General features: G+C 45.2%; 2 protein-coding genes across 20 annotated transcripts in view; one reads left to right on the forward strand and one right to left on the reverse strand.

Moving 5' to 3' along the window:
* ELAVL1 (ELAV like RNA binding protein 1) overlaps positions 1–4249 on the reverse strand; it is a 58949-nt gene extending 54700 nt beyond the window's left edge. For 11 of the 12 annotated variants that reach the window (XR_008731940.1, XR_008731937.1, XR_008731939.1 and 8 more), the window contains exon 1: positions 4130–4249. The gene's annotated coding sequence lies outside the window, so the exon portion shown is untranslated. The remainder of the gene's footprint in view (positions 1–4129) is intronic. The other variant, XM_055708384.1, reaches the window with a different exon arrangement.
* A 116-nt stretch (positions 4250–4365) lies between these two features.
* MATK (megakaryocyte-associated tyrosine kinase) overlaps positions 4366–15913 on the forward strand; it is a 31179-nt gene continuing 19631 nt past the window's right edge. For 5 of the 8 annotated variants that reach the window (XM_055708367.1, XM_055708368.1, XM_055708369.1 and 2 more), the window contains exons 1-3: positions 4367–4801; positions 6478–6618; positions 15751–15905. The gene's annotated coding sequence lies outside the window, so the exon portion shown is untranslated. Of the gene's footprint in view, positions 4802–6477; positions 6619–15750; positions 15906–15913 lie in introns of all 8 variants that reach the window. The other 3 variants (XM_055708373.1, XM_055708372.1, XM_027798505.2) reach the window with 3 other exon arrangements.

Genomic DNA, 15913 nt, shown 5'->3' on the forward strand with positions numbered 1-15913 from the left:
TGAAACTCTTAAGCGTTAAGGCACACAAGTTGCTTAACGTACCTGTACGTTCCTCCCATGCTAATGTCTAAGTTCTGTTTGTAAATCTGGAGACCAAATAGATCCTTCCTGCTTGCCAGTCCTTCAGATTTTTCAGAGTTAATAGATCTCATCTTTTTATTGATTCCTTTCCCCCTTTGCGAACCTTGAATTAAGACACTGCCCTTTTTCTCCTTAGCTGGACTAAATTTGAGATTCTAACATTTTGTCATACTGTCAGTTCAGACAATAAAAATATCTCTGTACCAGAGGTGGCCATTACTAAAATCTACTACTGCATTTCCACAAACTTTATTTCCATATGCTAATCCAATGTTTCTTACTACCACATATTTTAAGCTCCTTTATTTTTGTTTTATAACATCAGGCATAAGCCTAGTTTTAAGTGTATTACTGGTCTAACAATTTTCAACTGTCATAATTTTAGTATTTCATAAGGAATTAGCTTTACATATTCTTTAACAAGCAGATTTGTCTAAAAAGCTTTTAAATGCTTCTCTTAGTTGTTTTTATCCATGTTCACGTAATTACATCGTCAAGGTGAATGTTTTTGTCAACGCTTATATTGCCATTCAGAGACAGAAGTATCTGAGGCCAAAAAATAAGCTGCATTCTTCAGAGGAATGACCTCATTTTACCATCAGTCTGATGACCTATACTCAATTCATAGGAACAGAATTAATCAGCTAGGATGCTGTCAGAAATCAGATACAGACGGGCCATAATTACCATCCGCTGCTGCTGTAACATGAACGGGAGGATCAGGGCCTTCCAACATCATCTCTGCTCGATATGTACAAGGGCAATTGGAAACTACACAGCTGAAATACTAAGCACCTGCAGCTAGATCCGAGATTTCCTCGTCTTCCAAGGTTAATAGTTGGCCTTGACAGAGAGAGGAGGCTCTGCTCTGAGTTTCACATCAACAGCTTCCACAGTTGTTTTGTCCCTGGGTCAAAGACACTGACAGTTAACAGAGTTCTTGGGCTGAGAAGAGACAGCTGGACAATTTTATGCAGCTGACACTATCTCACCTTCCGTGCAGGTATTTAAAAAAGGACAGATTTATGATAAACAGATATATATATAAAAAGAAAGAAGTTATCTTCCTCGTTCTAGACAGTGTCAGACTGTCCAGCAATGTCTCTGGCAATTTTTTTCACCTACAGTAAAAGCATCTGGAGACAGAACGGTTGCTGTGGGGGAACAACCCCTTTCCTATGCACAGGACACTTCCAGGAGGTGAGAAGAAGTGGACACAAGAACTGTGAATTCCAGACATTCTGACAACAGCTGCCCCACACATTGATGCATCCTAGGATTAGCAGCTGGTACTTTCACTTTGATGAGACAGGAAGGCAAGTGAAGTAACAAGAGGAGACAGCGTCCAACTTGTTCACCAGCATAAAAGAAGTAGCTGGAAATCCATCTCTGAAGGCTTGATGAGACATCACAACTTGCTACTGCACTCCTACAAGGAGGCCATGGAAGTAGTAGATGAGAGGAAAATTATACTTCATACTTACTATGCCACTGCTAGTAATATTAAAAAAAAGCGCAAAGCCATACACATGAAGAACACCTCTGCCTTCTCAGCATAGCTTATTTCCACCCTACCTCCCCAAAAAAGAACAAAACAAAAAGAAGCTTAAAATCTATTTTTGCATACATCACCTACATATAACAAGGTTGTATAATCAAATGAATCATTTAGGCCAGTAGTTTGAAGTTTGCAGGTGCCTAGATTACAGAACTGCACATCAAAAAAAGGTGCCCTGATCAATTTCCAATAGAAAGCAAAATTTAACACATCTCATTTGCTGAGCTATGTCATTCTTCCTAAATGTTTACATTTGTGGGAATCTCCTGCAGCTGCCTTCCATGCTTTTTCTGAAGTACTCAGAAGTGCAAAAAGAACAGCTTCTCTTTTTGAAGTCTGCAAATACAGCAAGCTTGAGCTTCCTGTAACTCAAAGTCTACCACCTTCACAGATAGCTCATCCACAAGACGTAGTCAGTGCAACATCTAATAACATTTTACTGTAATCAATTCACAGAGGGCTCGTAACAAGCAAGAAACAAGGCAGAGACCAAAGCTTCAGTAAAGAAAGCAGGCTGGCACAACAACTTAAAGAAAGTGATTCTGAAAGTAGAATGACCCATCGCTGACAGGTCAAGACAAGGATGGGTTTTCTCAGGAAGAAAAGTGACAGAACATCCAAGAACCAGCAAACAGAAAACAGAATGTTTTAATTAAGAGCACAGGGCACATTTCATGGTAAGCTAGTGTCAGTGCTAGACACTGGCTACGTTCCGACACAATTAAGAAAGATGCTATACACAGTGTTTTCCATTTAGACTGTGCTTACAACTACTGTTGCTCCAACAAACCTGGTGCTGCATGAGACAACTTATGTAGGAAAGCAGTATAACCACATTTATCTGGTGCTGCAGAACCACCCACATCAGGGCTAAATAACTAAGGCTATAAACTCACTACATAATATACGTAACAACTGTATCAGCTTAAGATGTTCCCGGCCATACTCCAGTCAAGCCAAGGGGACAGCCTACTGCAAGTGCAGGTCATAGTTCTGTAACTCAGCATTGCTGAACACCTTGAATCATGAAATCACAGACTCATGTGCATCATTATACAAATACAGTTACACTGCTTCAGAGCAAGGACTAGGACAATCACAGCGTACGTATCATGCTGCACAGACTTACAAGCTAAGGAATCTAGACTTTATTATCTATCATACAACACCGACATAACCCAAGAGTCAACAGAAATCTAAGAAATCCTATCAACCATACTGGCTTCATAAAGCCTCTGGAACATATGCATCACCCCAGTTTTAAAGAAAGATGCACAAGTCAGAGATCTCTGTCCACACAGATCTAGAAAGAAAAGTAGTTAAGACACGAGTACTGGGGAACAGCAGGCCGGTAAAGAGGTAAGCGCTGAGCGATTCCAACAGCTAACATCCACATCCAAGGCATAAAATGAAAAAGGAACAGAAATACAGAGACCACAAAAAGTCATCAAATGTCAACAGGAAGCATTAATGAAGCGAACGCATCTCTACCCTTCTCATTTCTTTCCTCCTCTATTTTTCCACAGATGCCTCATTAAGTGGATCAGACGTCCCAGCAAAAGTCCTTCACACACTAAAACATGCCTCCCTTCTCAGCAAGTCTCAGATATGAGCCTCCGTCCAACAGATAACGCTCCTCTGCTCCCCAGCGTTACAGAACATGGGAACCAGCACACGCTTCCACCCAACTATTCCCCCAGAGCCAGCGGCCCTTCATCCCGGCCACCTCCAGATGCGTTCCTCACCCACGGCCTCCCACGGAACAGCCCAGGACACATTCTCGCCTCTTCCAATCCCCCAAAAAGGGATTCACTCTACTTTGAAAAGCCTCCCACGAGTACTAACAATAGTGGGCTGCTACTTTAGTCGTGATTTCTTCCGGCCAGAAACATTTAGCACAGCGGTGCCGAGCCCTGCCCCGGGCAGGCCCAGAGCTGCACGGCCACTAACACGCACCGGCCGCAGTAGGAAGCCCACCCTCGGGTACTGCCAGTCAGTAAAGACGCGCCACTCTGAGCGGAGGTGGGAGATTCAAAAGCTGCGCCCGTGCGGACACAAGCGAAATAAACACGCGAGGAGGCAACGGGAGCAAGGCCCCGCGGCGCGGTGCGGGCCCCGGCCGCGCATCTGCCGCCCCGGGCCAGCTCCCTGCGCCGCAGCCCCAGGCGGCCGGACCCGCGGCCTTCTCGCCTGCCAGCGCGGAGGCCTAAGGGCCCTGCTCCGCCGCCCGCGCCCCGCCCGCCTCCCGCCGGCCCGCGCGGCCCCGCACGCCCGCCCCGGCCCGCAGGCCGCGGCCCAGCCCGCCGCCCCAGGCCCGCGCTCCCCGCCGGCTGGCCCCTCCCCCCGCAGGCCCCAGCTCTCCCCCTGCAGGCCCAGGCCGCGGCCTCGCGGCCGCAGCGCCCACCGCCCACTCCCGCCCGCGCCGGCCTCACAGCAGCCGCCAGGGGCTCCGCGGGCCCCACCCCGCCGCCCGCGGCGGCGCGGCCTCACCTGTCGCCGGCTCGGTAGGGCCTGGGCAGCGGGAGGGTAACGGCTCCGCAGCGCGCACAACAAGCCGCTCGCAGCGCCGCGGCCACGCCCCCGCCCCGCCCACCGAGCCCCGTTGGCTGTCGCGCGCACGTGCCCCGCGCCCCGTTGGCCCGTTGGCCCGTCCGTCCCGCGCCGGCCGTGGGCGGCCGCTGGCGGGCGCGCCGAGGGGAGGGGCGCTGCGCGTGCGGCGCCGGCGGCCTGGCGCGTCGGGCCGGTCCCGCCGACCCCGGCCTCGCCGCCCCTGGCCCCACCGCTTCAGCCGCCCCTGGGGCCGCGCCGGCCGCCGCGGTGGCAGGGCCATCCACCGCCTGCGCCCCCTCGGCCGGCAGCGAGGCCGCGGGTCTCCAGGCTGCCGCCTCTGCGGGTGAGCAGGGGGCCTGCGCCGGGCTGCTCCCTCAGCGGGCCTGAGGGGCGCTCCCGGCGGGGCGGTTGGTGGCGGGGACAGCGTGACCTGAACGGTCCCCACCGGGAGGGCTCAGGGCCTCGGGAGCGGCCAGGAGCAGCGCTGGTGCTCCCCCAGCCTCGGCCTGTGCCGCGGGCCTGCTGAAGCCATGGGAAGGAGCAGGAGGAGAGCGTGGGCCTTGTCTGCATCGAACCCTGGGCACGAGTCCCCCCATACCGCTGTTGTGGAAGGTGAAATAGAAGTTTTTCCCTGTAGCAAAAGTTAGACTTGAGCAGCAGGTGCAGCAGGACAGCCCCAGGTTCTAGCGTGTTTGTGGTTGGTGCCAGCCTGTTAGCCAAGGGCCTCCCTTTCCGTGGGTGCCGGTAGGGGAACCTCCCCAAGAAACAGTGCAAAGGAATGCTTGCCCACTGGCTGACAGAATAAATCGTTCCCGTGTAAACAAGATACGAGTGATGATCTGCAGGAGAAGCTATGGTGGTCAGCGCTGCTCTATGCTCTGCCAAGTCCTTCTGCAGTGACCTTAAGGGATCTGCTGGTCAAGAGTTTTCCCTCTGTCCACTGCCAGCAATTGTTTGGTAGCCAAGGGCATCCCTTTACACCTGAACTGCACAGGAGGGGTCTGTGAATATAAACTTCCACTACTCTGTAAGAAATAGCTATCTTTTTGTCATTAACACAGTATTCTGCAATAATACCCGTGGTACAAAGAAGTACGTTTAGTGTGTGACATACTTGTAAGCTTGCAAGTCTGTAAATCCTGTATACCTCTCAAGGTACTCAGCTTTGGCCAAAATTTCAGAGTATGGCTGCACTAAAATGTGTCGTGTTATTTTTCATTCACAGACACATCGTAAGTTGAGTTTTACTTAGTTGCATAACATAACTGAAAATCAAATGAATGCACCTTCCTCTAGACTAGAACAGTGAAATCCCACCTGAGGGATAGAAACTTGCAATATAGCTGCAAAACCATTTATACGAGTATGTGTTCTTTGCCATTTCTTTACATACATGTGTCTGAAAATACTCTGTACCTAGTACGAATTACACTGGAACACATGGAAAATCACACAATGAAAATGCAAATATCCTTCCTCTACCTATCTTGTCATGGCCTCTAGCAAGGCCTTGTATATGGAATTCCCAACATTGTTGCACTGCTGGTATCTGGTTTATCTGCCCAGTAACCCATTTGAGAAAACCCTTCAAGTGGTCCTGTTATCCTGGGCCATTATGTATGGGCTCCTAATTTATACATTATGACCAGGAAACAGCCCAGTCTCTGCCATAGTCCGAAGGGCACTGTATCAAAGAAAACATAATGGTCAGTATCATTAAATGAAGAGTCTATCAAGGAGGTTAATAATTAAGAGAGATGTTAAAAACGTTGCCATTTTCTTTTTTCCTTTGTCATAGCTTTCAGTGCCAGATGGGGAATCCTCTCATGTAAACTCCCAAGCCTGACAGGTCTGGAAATACATTTCAAGGCCTCATAAAACATTAAAGATGTTTGTGCATCTGTTACTTGCTTATGCTGTTAGGTATGGCAGCCACAACAGCACAATTTTGTCATTCACATCAATAGCAGCTTTCTTTTACTGTGGATTTTGTATTTTCCTTGTGTCGTTCAGGTTTTAATTTAGCGATCCCATTCTTGGGCCTAAGATGGGTCTGGGATCTCCAAAAATCGAGGCCATGGGCACAAGCCAACACTGCACAGAAGCTCTGATGCCTTTATCTTGTAACGGCACCTTTGCAATCTCACAGTTTCATTTATCACCATAAACACCATGGTATTTAAAACTGCGACTGGCAATTATAAAGTATTATCCTATTAAACTGCATGCCAGTTTTTATAGGGATGATCTCATTTTGCTGAAATATATTTATTGTCGCAACGTTTCAGTTCAGTAGGAAAATGCATCAGTCTGAAGGTTTCGTGGCAACGTGGAATTCTGGAAGTGCGAAGCCAAGTCTCCCAGTGAAATTGTCGTACGATGACGCAACATAAATGACATCAGGTTCCTTCAGCCAGGCTGTTCTTGAGGTAGGTTGGAAAAATGAAGAAAGTTCCCTGCGAACAGGGCCATGCGTGGAGCCACGTATCAGCGCAGAACGCGCAGCGGGATCTGCCAAAGCGACTGCCGCAAGGCCGCAGTTACGGCCACGGCTGCCAGGGTTGGGTCACGAGAGGGGGCAGCTCTTTTCATTAATTTCCCCGGGTTTATGTTGTTATGAAAAAACTCTAGTTTCATAACACTGGATTATGTTTACGGGGCTTCCAGGGCGGCCCCCCCGGAGCAGCGCCCCCCCCCCCTCCTCATCCCCGGGGCTCCTGTAAAATGGCGGCCAGCAGCCACGGGGCAGGTACCGGTGGGGCGGGACTGATCTCCGCTCCGCCCTACGGGCGATCCCCGCCCCCCAGGATCCCCGCCCCCCAGGATCCCCGCCCCCGGGGTCCCCGCCCCCCCCCGGGGTCCCCGCCCCTCCCGGGGTCCCCGCCCCGCCCCGCCTCGCTCCCCCGCCCTGCCAGGGTGGGTAAAATGGCGGCCGTGCGCCGGCGGGCTCCTTCCCTCACAGGCGGCCTGGCCTGGGGGCGCCCCCCACCCTCTCCCCTCCCTGGGATCTGCCTTGCTGTTCTGCACAGGGCCTCGTTTCTTGGGTGGGGGGCTGTGCTGCAGGTGTTTGAAGCGTCCGGGAGCTTTCCGCTTCCCTCATTATTCTCCCTAAGCATCTCTCCCGAAGGGTGCTCTGGCTCCTGTTCAGCCCACCCTCCCTGGGGTCCTCAGTGGCTTTATTTCTTTTCCTCCTTTGCCCTCTGACCTCCCCGTGCCATTGAATAATGAACTATGTACAATTTATTTAAGGAACAAAGTGCCTGTGCTTTCGTTTGTCTTTAAGAGTTGATAAACATTCAGAGACCCTCATTACTGACTTTGAGGATGCACTAAATTCTTGGAATTGGTGACATAAAGAATGTACTAATTACCGAGGCTTCGGATTTCTGTTATCTTTAAAAAGACACCTGGTCCTAATGATAGGAAGAAATTGTATGGAAGAGGGACAATCAGTTAAGTGTAAATATATTTACTCAAAGAATGTAGGTATAGTAATTAGGTCATGTAACCATATAGTTTGAAAGAAATAATGAAATAACTAATGAAAGAAGGGGGCTGTTTCTCTAACTTTCTCTAACAAGGGACCTGTTTATAAGTTATCTAGAGGGAGCAACTAAAAGCAACAAGAATAAGAGACAGATAGTTGACAAGGACATAAATTAGCTCAGACCAATAAGAACACTGCAGCCTTGCAAGACCATCCCATTCCAGGCAAAGGGTGAGAAGTACACCATGAGGAAGACTACGGCCTTCCTCCCAGAGACCCCTGCCCACGTCCCGGAGACCCCTGCCCACAATTCTTAAAAGAATTTGTGCAAGCGTGAAGGACTGATAAGCTAATTAACATACAAAGCAAGAGTAGGTGGGTTAATGTATAGGCGTTAATTGAATATTCATTGGTTTATTGTATGAATATGAGATAGTTCGTCACTTCAGGTTTGGTGGAGCAATCCCCCATGCACCCAGTGCTGCTGAATAAAGATAACCTCCGTTCACTCAAATATTGGTGACTGATTCTTTAAATCACCATTCACAGGCCACCCCCTTCCCCCTCTCCTCTGGCTTTTTCTCCTCGGGGTCTCAGCCCGTGGACTTCCATTATCTTCTGGCTTCCTCCCTTGCCTCTTCGTGCCGTGGCTCCAAGGCTTTGCTTACCGAGCGCACCCGCTTGCTCATCCTTGGGTTTGTGGCTCCGTCCCGTGACCTCGTTAGCCAGACTTAGCGCAACCTCGCGAGCCACAGGGTTCCTGCACTGCTCCACTGCGAGCATCCTTCTGAATAATGCTTTCTGGTTTTTCTTTCCTTGACGTTCCCTTGTGTTCTTCTCACTTTTTCTGGTATTCAGTTCTTGAATGGTGGTTTTGTCTTTGTAGCTGAGGATAATTTCCTTCCCAGTGACCTGGTCTGGTGATATCCACTTGTTCGGAGGGGTTTGTCCTCTTCAGGTGCACCTTGTCCTGGTTGTCTGTGGAAGGACGCAGTCGTACCTGTTATTTCACTCCCATGTTACCTTCTTTGTGGTTAGTTATAACCACTCTTTTTCATTCTCTCCGTGCTGTCATTTCACTTGTGAGGTGAACTATGTCACTGGGAGCATGTTTGTCTCTTCCTTGTGCTGCAGTAAGATCACGTCTTTAAATTTTCAGTGAATTGTAGGAGAACTTCTCTAGCCTCTCCCGGGTCAGTGCAGAAAGCAGTGGAAGTCGCTGTGTTGAGCTCTGAAGCAGAGCAAGCATTTTCAGTCAATAGCAGGCATGTTGCCTGGTGAACATGTTGGTTCAGGTTTCTCTGCACCAAGCTTCACTAATTAAACCAGCAACACTTAATCATTTGTGGGTAGATGTGGATAAGTTTTAATTCAATTTAAATTTGAGGCTATTATAAGTTGCTACTGAAGCTGATTTTTCTCTTGCCCTTGATTTCCCTTTTCCTTTACGTATTAATATCCTTTGTAGGCGTTCTTTCCCCCATACTTGTTGTGCGGTGGTCACACTATTAGCCTAGTTTTGGAAATAATATCCTTTAAAATTTAGTAGTGGATAATAGACCTCCACAGTCAAACAACAAAATGAAAGGAAGCAAGATGGAAGCTTTTCTGATTGCCATTAGTCATCTTTATTCCAAGCTCATCATTTATGAAGCTTGTGGTTGTGCGTGTTTTTATACCATTTGTGATTTTGTAGTATAATTATTTGTAGTATAATCTATTTATCCAGTGAGCTGTTAACATCTAGATTTTAACTGCGATAGAAAATTTTGATAACCATTTTTATACTCTTCAGTTTTGCTACGTATCTCAGACTAAACAGGGAAGTAAATGGCTGGGAAGCACTTGGCAAATCTGGTTATGCATTTCAGTGTTGGCATTTCTGATCCCTTCTTAAATCATAACAACTTTCAGGGACTGCTGGCAGCATGCTTTCATTTGCCTATATCTCTGGTGTATAGGAGCAAAGTAATATAGAAGCTTATGTCTCTGTGTATAGGAGAAAAAAAATACTTTTTTTTTTCTTGTAGTAGCGTAAATCACTACTTCTGCATATTACTTACTAGTTCTGGCCAGGGGCATGAGGTCTCATTGCATGCTGTAACCTTGTTTAGCCTAGAAAGACAGGCTAAACTTTGCTTACTGACTGACTACATTTTGTAGTCACAGCTTGGTGTGAAAAATACTTTGTCCAACTGTCCGTAAGATAATATTAATTACATTTCTCATAATCTTCCAGTCCTTGAAATATCAAGATAATGTTAAGCAACAGTAAAACCCATAAATCCAAAAATCCAAAAAGCACACTGTTTGAAATTTGGTTTTGTTTTTGTTTCCTCAGAGACTTGGGGAAAATGCCCAGGTTTTCTGTACTTTGGAATGTTTGGCAAAACCTACCTACCACTCAGAAGCCCACATATGAGCTAGTAGTAGGGAGTTATGAAGAGCCTGATGTGTGCTTTAAAAATAGTTGTTTGAGAGTGGCTTGTTAGTCTTGAGATCAATTATTTATTGCCACAAAAATGAGTATGTGGAAGTAGATTTACTGACCTGTTCTTAGGCGGCTCAAGTGTCTACAGTGACGTTAACTGCCTTATTGAAGCCACAGATTTAGTTTGCATGCATCAGTAATGGTAAGGCCATTGATACTGCTGCCAAACTTGGCACTAAGATTGTTTGGACCAACAACAGTTACAGAGTAGTCTGTGTTTTAATGCGTTTTTAATACATTTGACATGAATGGTTTGGTTTTGCTGCCAGAGGTTTGTGGTTTCCAAAGCATGTATTGTTGATGGTCTTAAATACAGAAAATATGGCAATGTGAACACCATAATGCTTAAGGAGTCTCCTGGGGTTTATGAAGTAATTATTTGGCGTGAACGTTTATGGCACCTGCACAAGCCTCAAGTGTCTCTTATCACCACCATAGAAGCCATAAAGCACCACAGGATTACTGTGTTATCAGACTTTGAGTGTCTTCATACTTCAAGGATGTATTTCAGAATTCTAAGATCTACTTTTTAAAGTCTCATTATCATCAAAACATACATTAATCACACAATCTCCACAAACTTCACTTACATCAACAAAAAGAATTCCTCACACCAGGGCATTGTGGAGGAAGGTGTGACCATACCTAAAAATGTTTGAAAGTTTGAAACAGCAAAGCTCTACTGAGTCTTGTGGTGTTGTAACATGAGTCTGTGCAGAGCAGCAAAGTTTGGAGAAAGCTTGAGTGTCAAATTAGATCAGAATCCTAGCTGAAAAGGATAATGTAATTGTTGTGCTAAGCATACCAATTTGCAGCAAATAGTGAAGCAACATGTAGTCTTGATCTGTTTTTATCTCCAAACATACAGAGTTTTCAAGGTAAGTGCTTTAGATAATCCTTTAGCTTAATATATTACACGATGAAGTACAAGATCTGTTTTCAGGGATTGTCTGTCAGTCAACTGATCAAAGCGCTGGCTGATGTCTGACCATTAGTGGTTGGGGTTTTTTTCCCATTTCCAACATTACACTTTGTATATGTTTACATGCTGAACGCTTTTCTGAATAGGTGGGATGTCTAAGGGTGTCTCCTCACACAGATCCACTTTATTTGTGCCTTTTAAAGGGTTTAACTTCAGAAATTGTAGTTGTTTAATCCTGAGTATCTTGAGTATTACAACTGACAGGAGATACGTATCATCAGCGCAGTAACAACAACTAAGCCTTGTCTTTCAGAAATTTCTCCCAAGAACAGCTTAGAGATGCTGAAGAACACTGTAGTCAAAACTGGTCTGGGGAAAATTCATACCGAGTATAAATTCAGGATCAGCCATCATGGTCATGTGTGAGCACTCAGTCAGGTGTGACCAAAACCAATTCAGAACAGCTCCAGGCATATCAAGCGTGGCCTTCAGATGATATTGATACGTCCCAGTATTGATATTGAAAGGTCTCTTCCCATCCTCCCTCCCACAACCCTGCTTGAGTTTCCTGTAGTATGTGTACATGACTTGCTAATTGTCCTGTAACTATGGTCTCCTGTGTTCTAATGTGACCTCTCGTATTTTAGTCAGTTCAGCAGTAGATGTAGGTGTTACTTCTACTGCCTCTATGATATCATGTGAGAAAAGATTCAGGATAGTTTGAACTGGATGGGCAGTAAGCTTCTGAAGAAAGTAAGTCTCTCTCCTGTGAAATCGTGATGCTTCAGGCTTTAGGATCTACCTGGTAGGGATCAAGTTTGATTTTGTCCCCACTTTATGGGTAAAGCTTATGCACTCAGTGCTTTTTATGTTTGCTGGTTAACTACCTCTAAGATAATACTCTAAAACATCTTTTAAGAACAGTACTGTGTTAAAAAAAAAAAAAAAAGGGTGGGGGGATGGGGCTTGTAGGCAGTGAGGGCTCTGGGTGAATTACATTAGGAATTCCCTGTTTTGGCACAGTATCAAATTATGAAGATTGTGCAGGGTTTTATTACCCATCAGCAAAGTGTCTGTTTTGGAATGTATTGAACTAACCACTGTGATTTATCAACAGAAACGATTACTACGTCCCAAGAGGTTACTTTTCTCTGGCCATCAGAACGTGTTTTGCTGACATGTTTGTTTTGCTTAAATCTGCCGTATTTAGTTTTGAGACTTCAGGTTGAATTTGCAGGCCTGTTCCTGAAAGAGCTTTTTTGTAACTGTAAAATGAGCGTATATAACACAGAAATTCAGACTAAAATCATATAATCTCTGTGGTATGGTTTCTGCGGTAGTTTGCCAGAATCATTTTATTGTTCCTTACTTGCTGAGACTGCTACCAGAGAGCAAAGTGCAGCTGATATCAGCATTTCCTAGGGACTTTTATCTCAGTCGAGTATTCTGTTCTCATGCTTTAAAGATGTCATTTAAAGTGAGTCATTGGCTTTACATCTCATGTGATTTATTATAGACATACATCGCTAATGCTTTCCAAGGAAAAAAAACAGATTTTATTTTTTTATTCAGACTTGTGGCTTTGAACAAGTAGGCTGGTTGGGAGTTTGCTTAACTAGGGAGTTGCTCTGATTTATTTTTTTAATCTATGTACTGAGAACACTTCAGCAGACAATGGAGCTCACGGGAGCTTGTGATTATTTTTATAGGTATACTTCTGCTTTGGCGTCAAGGATAAATAGATTCATCAGCACCTTTTGGTCTGTATGGATACATCAGTGTTTTATTCTTCTGAAAAAGTGAGGTTTATCTGCACTGAGTGCAGATTGGTAGCTCTGATAAAGGAGCAGATCTGACATCTTGAAGAAAAAACGTGAACTTGTGAAGCTTTGGGAGTGTAGAAAACTTCCTAGACTGACTCTCCATACCAAGTGTGCAGTAACATCTCCAGCTCATTCAGTCATTAGCATTTGATATGCTTATTTATGGCCTAGTTCATCTTTTGTCACGATGATGACAGTGTGAAGTTATAACAAGAAGTAAAACAAAAGGAAGATAGTTTAGGCGTTTTTCTTAACTGAAAGGGTGTTTTTGTAGGGGCGCGTATCAAATTTTTGCCCAGGGCGGGATAGGATGGTTGGAGGAGGAAGGAGTCCTGTGAGCTGCCAAGGAAGTCAAGTCAAATGTAGATACATTTGTGCTTGAGTAGAAAATACTGATAATCCCTGCTAGGCGCTCCATGGTAACAGAAGTGACGAGCCTTTCTGCAGAGGACAGAGGGAGAACAGGACCGTGATCCACCTCCCATAATAAAACAGTTTTCTCATTTATAAGCCCTCTTTGATCACAGTGGCAACTGTTTTACTGGTCCACATTTAATACCAGTGATAGCAAGTCTGTAGACATGATGACCTAAATATAACTGCCTTTTTTATTCTTAGTCCAAACCAAGATTGTCAGTAAGCTTTTTAAGCTAGAAATGTTATGGCTTTCAGTTGTTTGAAATGCCGGCTATACCTGCTGTAGTATAGATGAGGGTGAGAATTATGGGGGCCACCAGATTAGCTCTTGGAATAAACTGTGTGGTTCATATAGGGAGAAATTCCTTCTGGTGCTGAAGATGTGGAACTCCCATAGCTTTATTGGGCTGTTAGGAAAACAGATTCATAGGTATTTTTTTCTCAGAATACCTGTATCACTTAACAGTTCTCTAATAAGTATGATAATAATTGAATCTTAATTTCCTAGCTGTAAGAGGTGCTGAGATCCAGTGCACAATTGCCTCTATGCATTAATATCAGTTAGAACTGCAGTGAAATTTGGAGACTTAAGAGATTTGGGTTTTTTCTGGTTTGTTGCATGTTGAAATTCCTCTCTTGTGTGAGATGTTTTGTGCCAGATTATACTAGATTATACTACAGTATAGTGCATCAGCAGCCATGCAGTGTGTTTTTAAACTTTGCAGAGTAAAGTGTGGGTCAGTATATTCATTGTCTGGAAAAAAAAAGATGGCCCATGAGGCTGTATAATCTAATGTTATGTAGGGCAGAACATGAGGAACTATAGGAAGACTTTATGCATGACTGAACAGTTAATGTTCAAAAATAAAACCTGGGGGAAAACTGTCTTAGCTTTTCCACAATATGAGGAACTGTGCTGGCTGTCACTACTCAGGAGCAAAATTCTGGAATTTACAATTGTGCTGAGCAGTAGCTGATCAAATCTTGGACATTAAGAACAAAAACAGAGGACAGAAAACATTCTAGAATGACAGTGGTTTGCCTGTGCTTGGGATACGGATGGCATGCTCTGCTCTTCTTGCCTTGGAGAGGATACGGTAGGACTTGGGAAGGGCTGAGGCTAGTGACAGAGGTGATCAAAAGCAGAGCATAGCTTCCATAGCGAGGACGGCCGAGCGGGCTGGCACCTTTCAGCCTGGGAGAGATGATTTAAAGCAGACACTAGATGTTTACAGAATCTGAAGTGGCATGAAGCAGGCACCACTGGAGACAGAATACCGTGAGGGCTAGACCTGAATGTGCTTATTGCCAGACAGTAACTTTTTGACCGACTTCACATGGTTGCTTTATCACTATTGCATTACTTTTCTTCTCTGTGGGCTTCGTTTTGCTGAAGCTGTCTCTGCCTCCAGTGTAAACTGGTCTGGACTCCCTCTGTAGGCAACAGAAAGCAATAGCCACGGTGAGTTACCTTCCAGAGATGCCCGTTTCTCTCAGACCACCTGAGAACAGACAGAATTTCTTGATGACTTGTGTGTCCTCTGGCTGGTGGCCAGCAGATATTCAAGGTGCCAGGGCATTTGGTTTGATCTGCCATCGGTGTGAAGTCTGCAGCCCCTAGGCAGCTGTCAGGGTAACTGGATGATTTAAGTTGTTGCACGTTGTGCAGATACAAGACCCCCATTTCTTGAGGGATGTACTCTTTTCCCACATACGATGTGTTTCAGTCCTTAATAAGTATCTCTGGGTATTGCCGTTAGTGAATCACCTTTGACTTTCTGGTGAATTTCAGAGAAATGCTTCTAGACTGCAGCCTGTTATCTGCTTCTTTTGAATGGTAAGACATATCTCTTATTTAACAGTGTTCCAGATGTAGGTATTTCTAGAAAGTCAAAATAAAAAAATCTTATACTTTCCCCCCCTGCCCTGCCCTCACCCCTTCCATTGCAAGGATATCTATTTTGAGTTGGTATCTCTCATACTAGCAATAACATTCAATTTTATGTTTTAATGAAGTCTTGTATCTCGCTTTAGAAATTTGCAACATACCCTAATTTTGGGGTGACTCAAACTGAGCACCATTTGGAATTGGGATGGACCTCTCATGGGAATAAATTACAACTGCCTTCTTGTCCAGAGTTATTGTCAATGATTCCTGCTGTTTTCCCTGCACCTCCAGCTGAGCTCTCCTGGAGTAAGCACAATTAGCTTGCTTCCTGCTCCCAAGTCATTCCCTGCCAATTCCATGAAAATGTCATTAGGCATTTTTTCTATAAACAATCTCATTATCTGCTATTTGAGCCAGACGTTGAGAAATTAAATCTGTGAATTGTCTGCTGTGTCAGTCATTTAAAACCAGTTATTTTCAGTACAGTCTGTTTTATTAATCTTTTTGGGTTTGTCTTGGAATTCTGTACACAGGATAATTACAGTTATGAACAACAAACATCTGCAAGCAACCATGGAGAGCTAGCAGTTACACCAGCTCGTGCCAGACTACTCAGCTGCAGCATGCTGCCAGGGATTCGTACTGCCCACCAAGGGAATGCTGCGGGAATCCAACGTCCATGTCTCGTGTACGTAT

This window comes from Falco cherrug, chromosome 4 (assembly GCF_023634085.1).
Source record: "Falco cherrug isolate bFalChe1 chromosome 4, bFalChe1.pri, whole genome shotgun sequence".
Lineage (NCBI taxonomy): Eukaryota > Metazoa > Chordata > Aves > Falconiformes > Falconidae > Falco > Falco cherrug.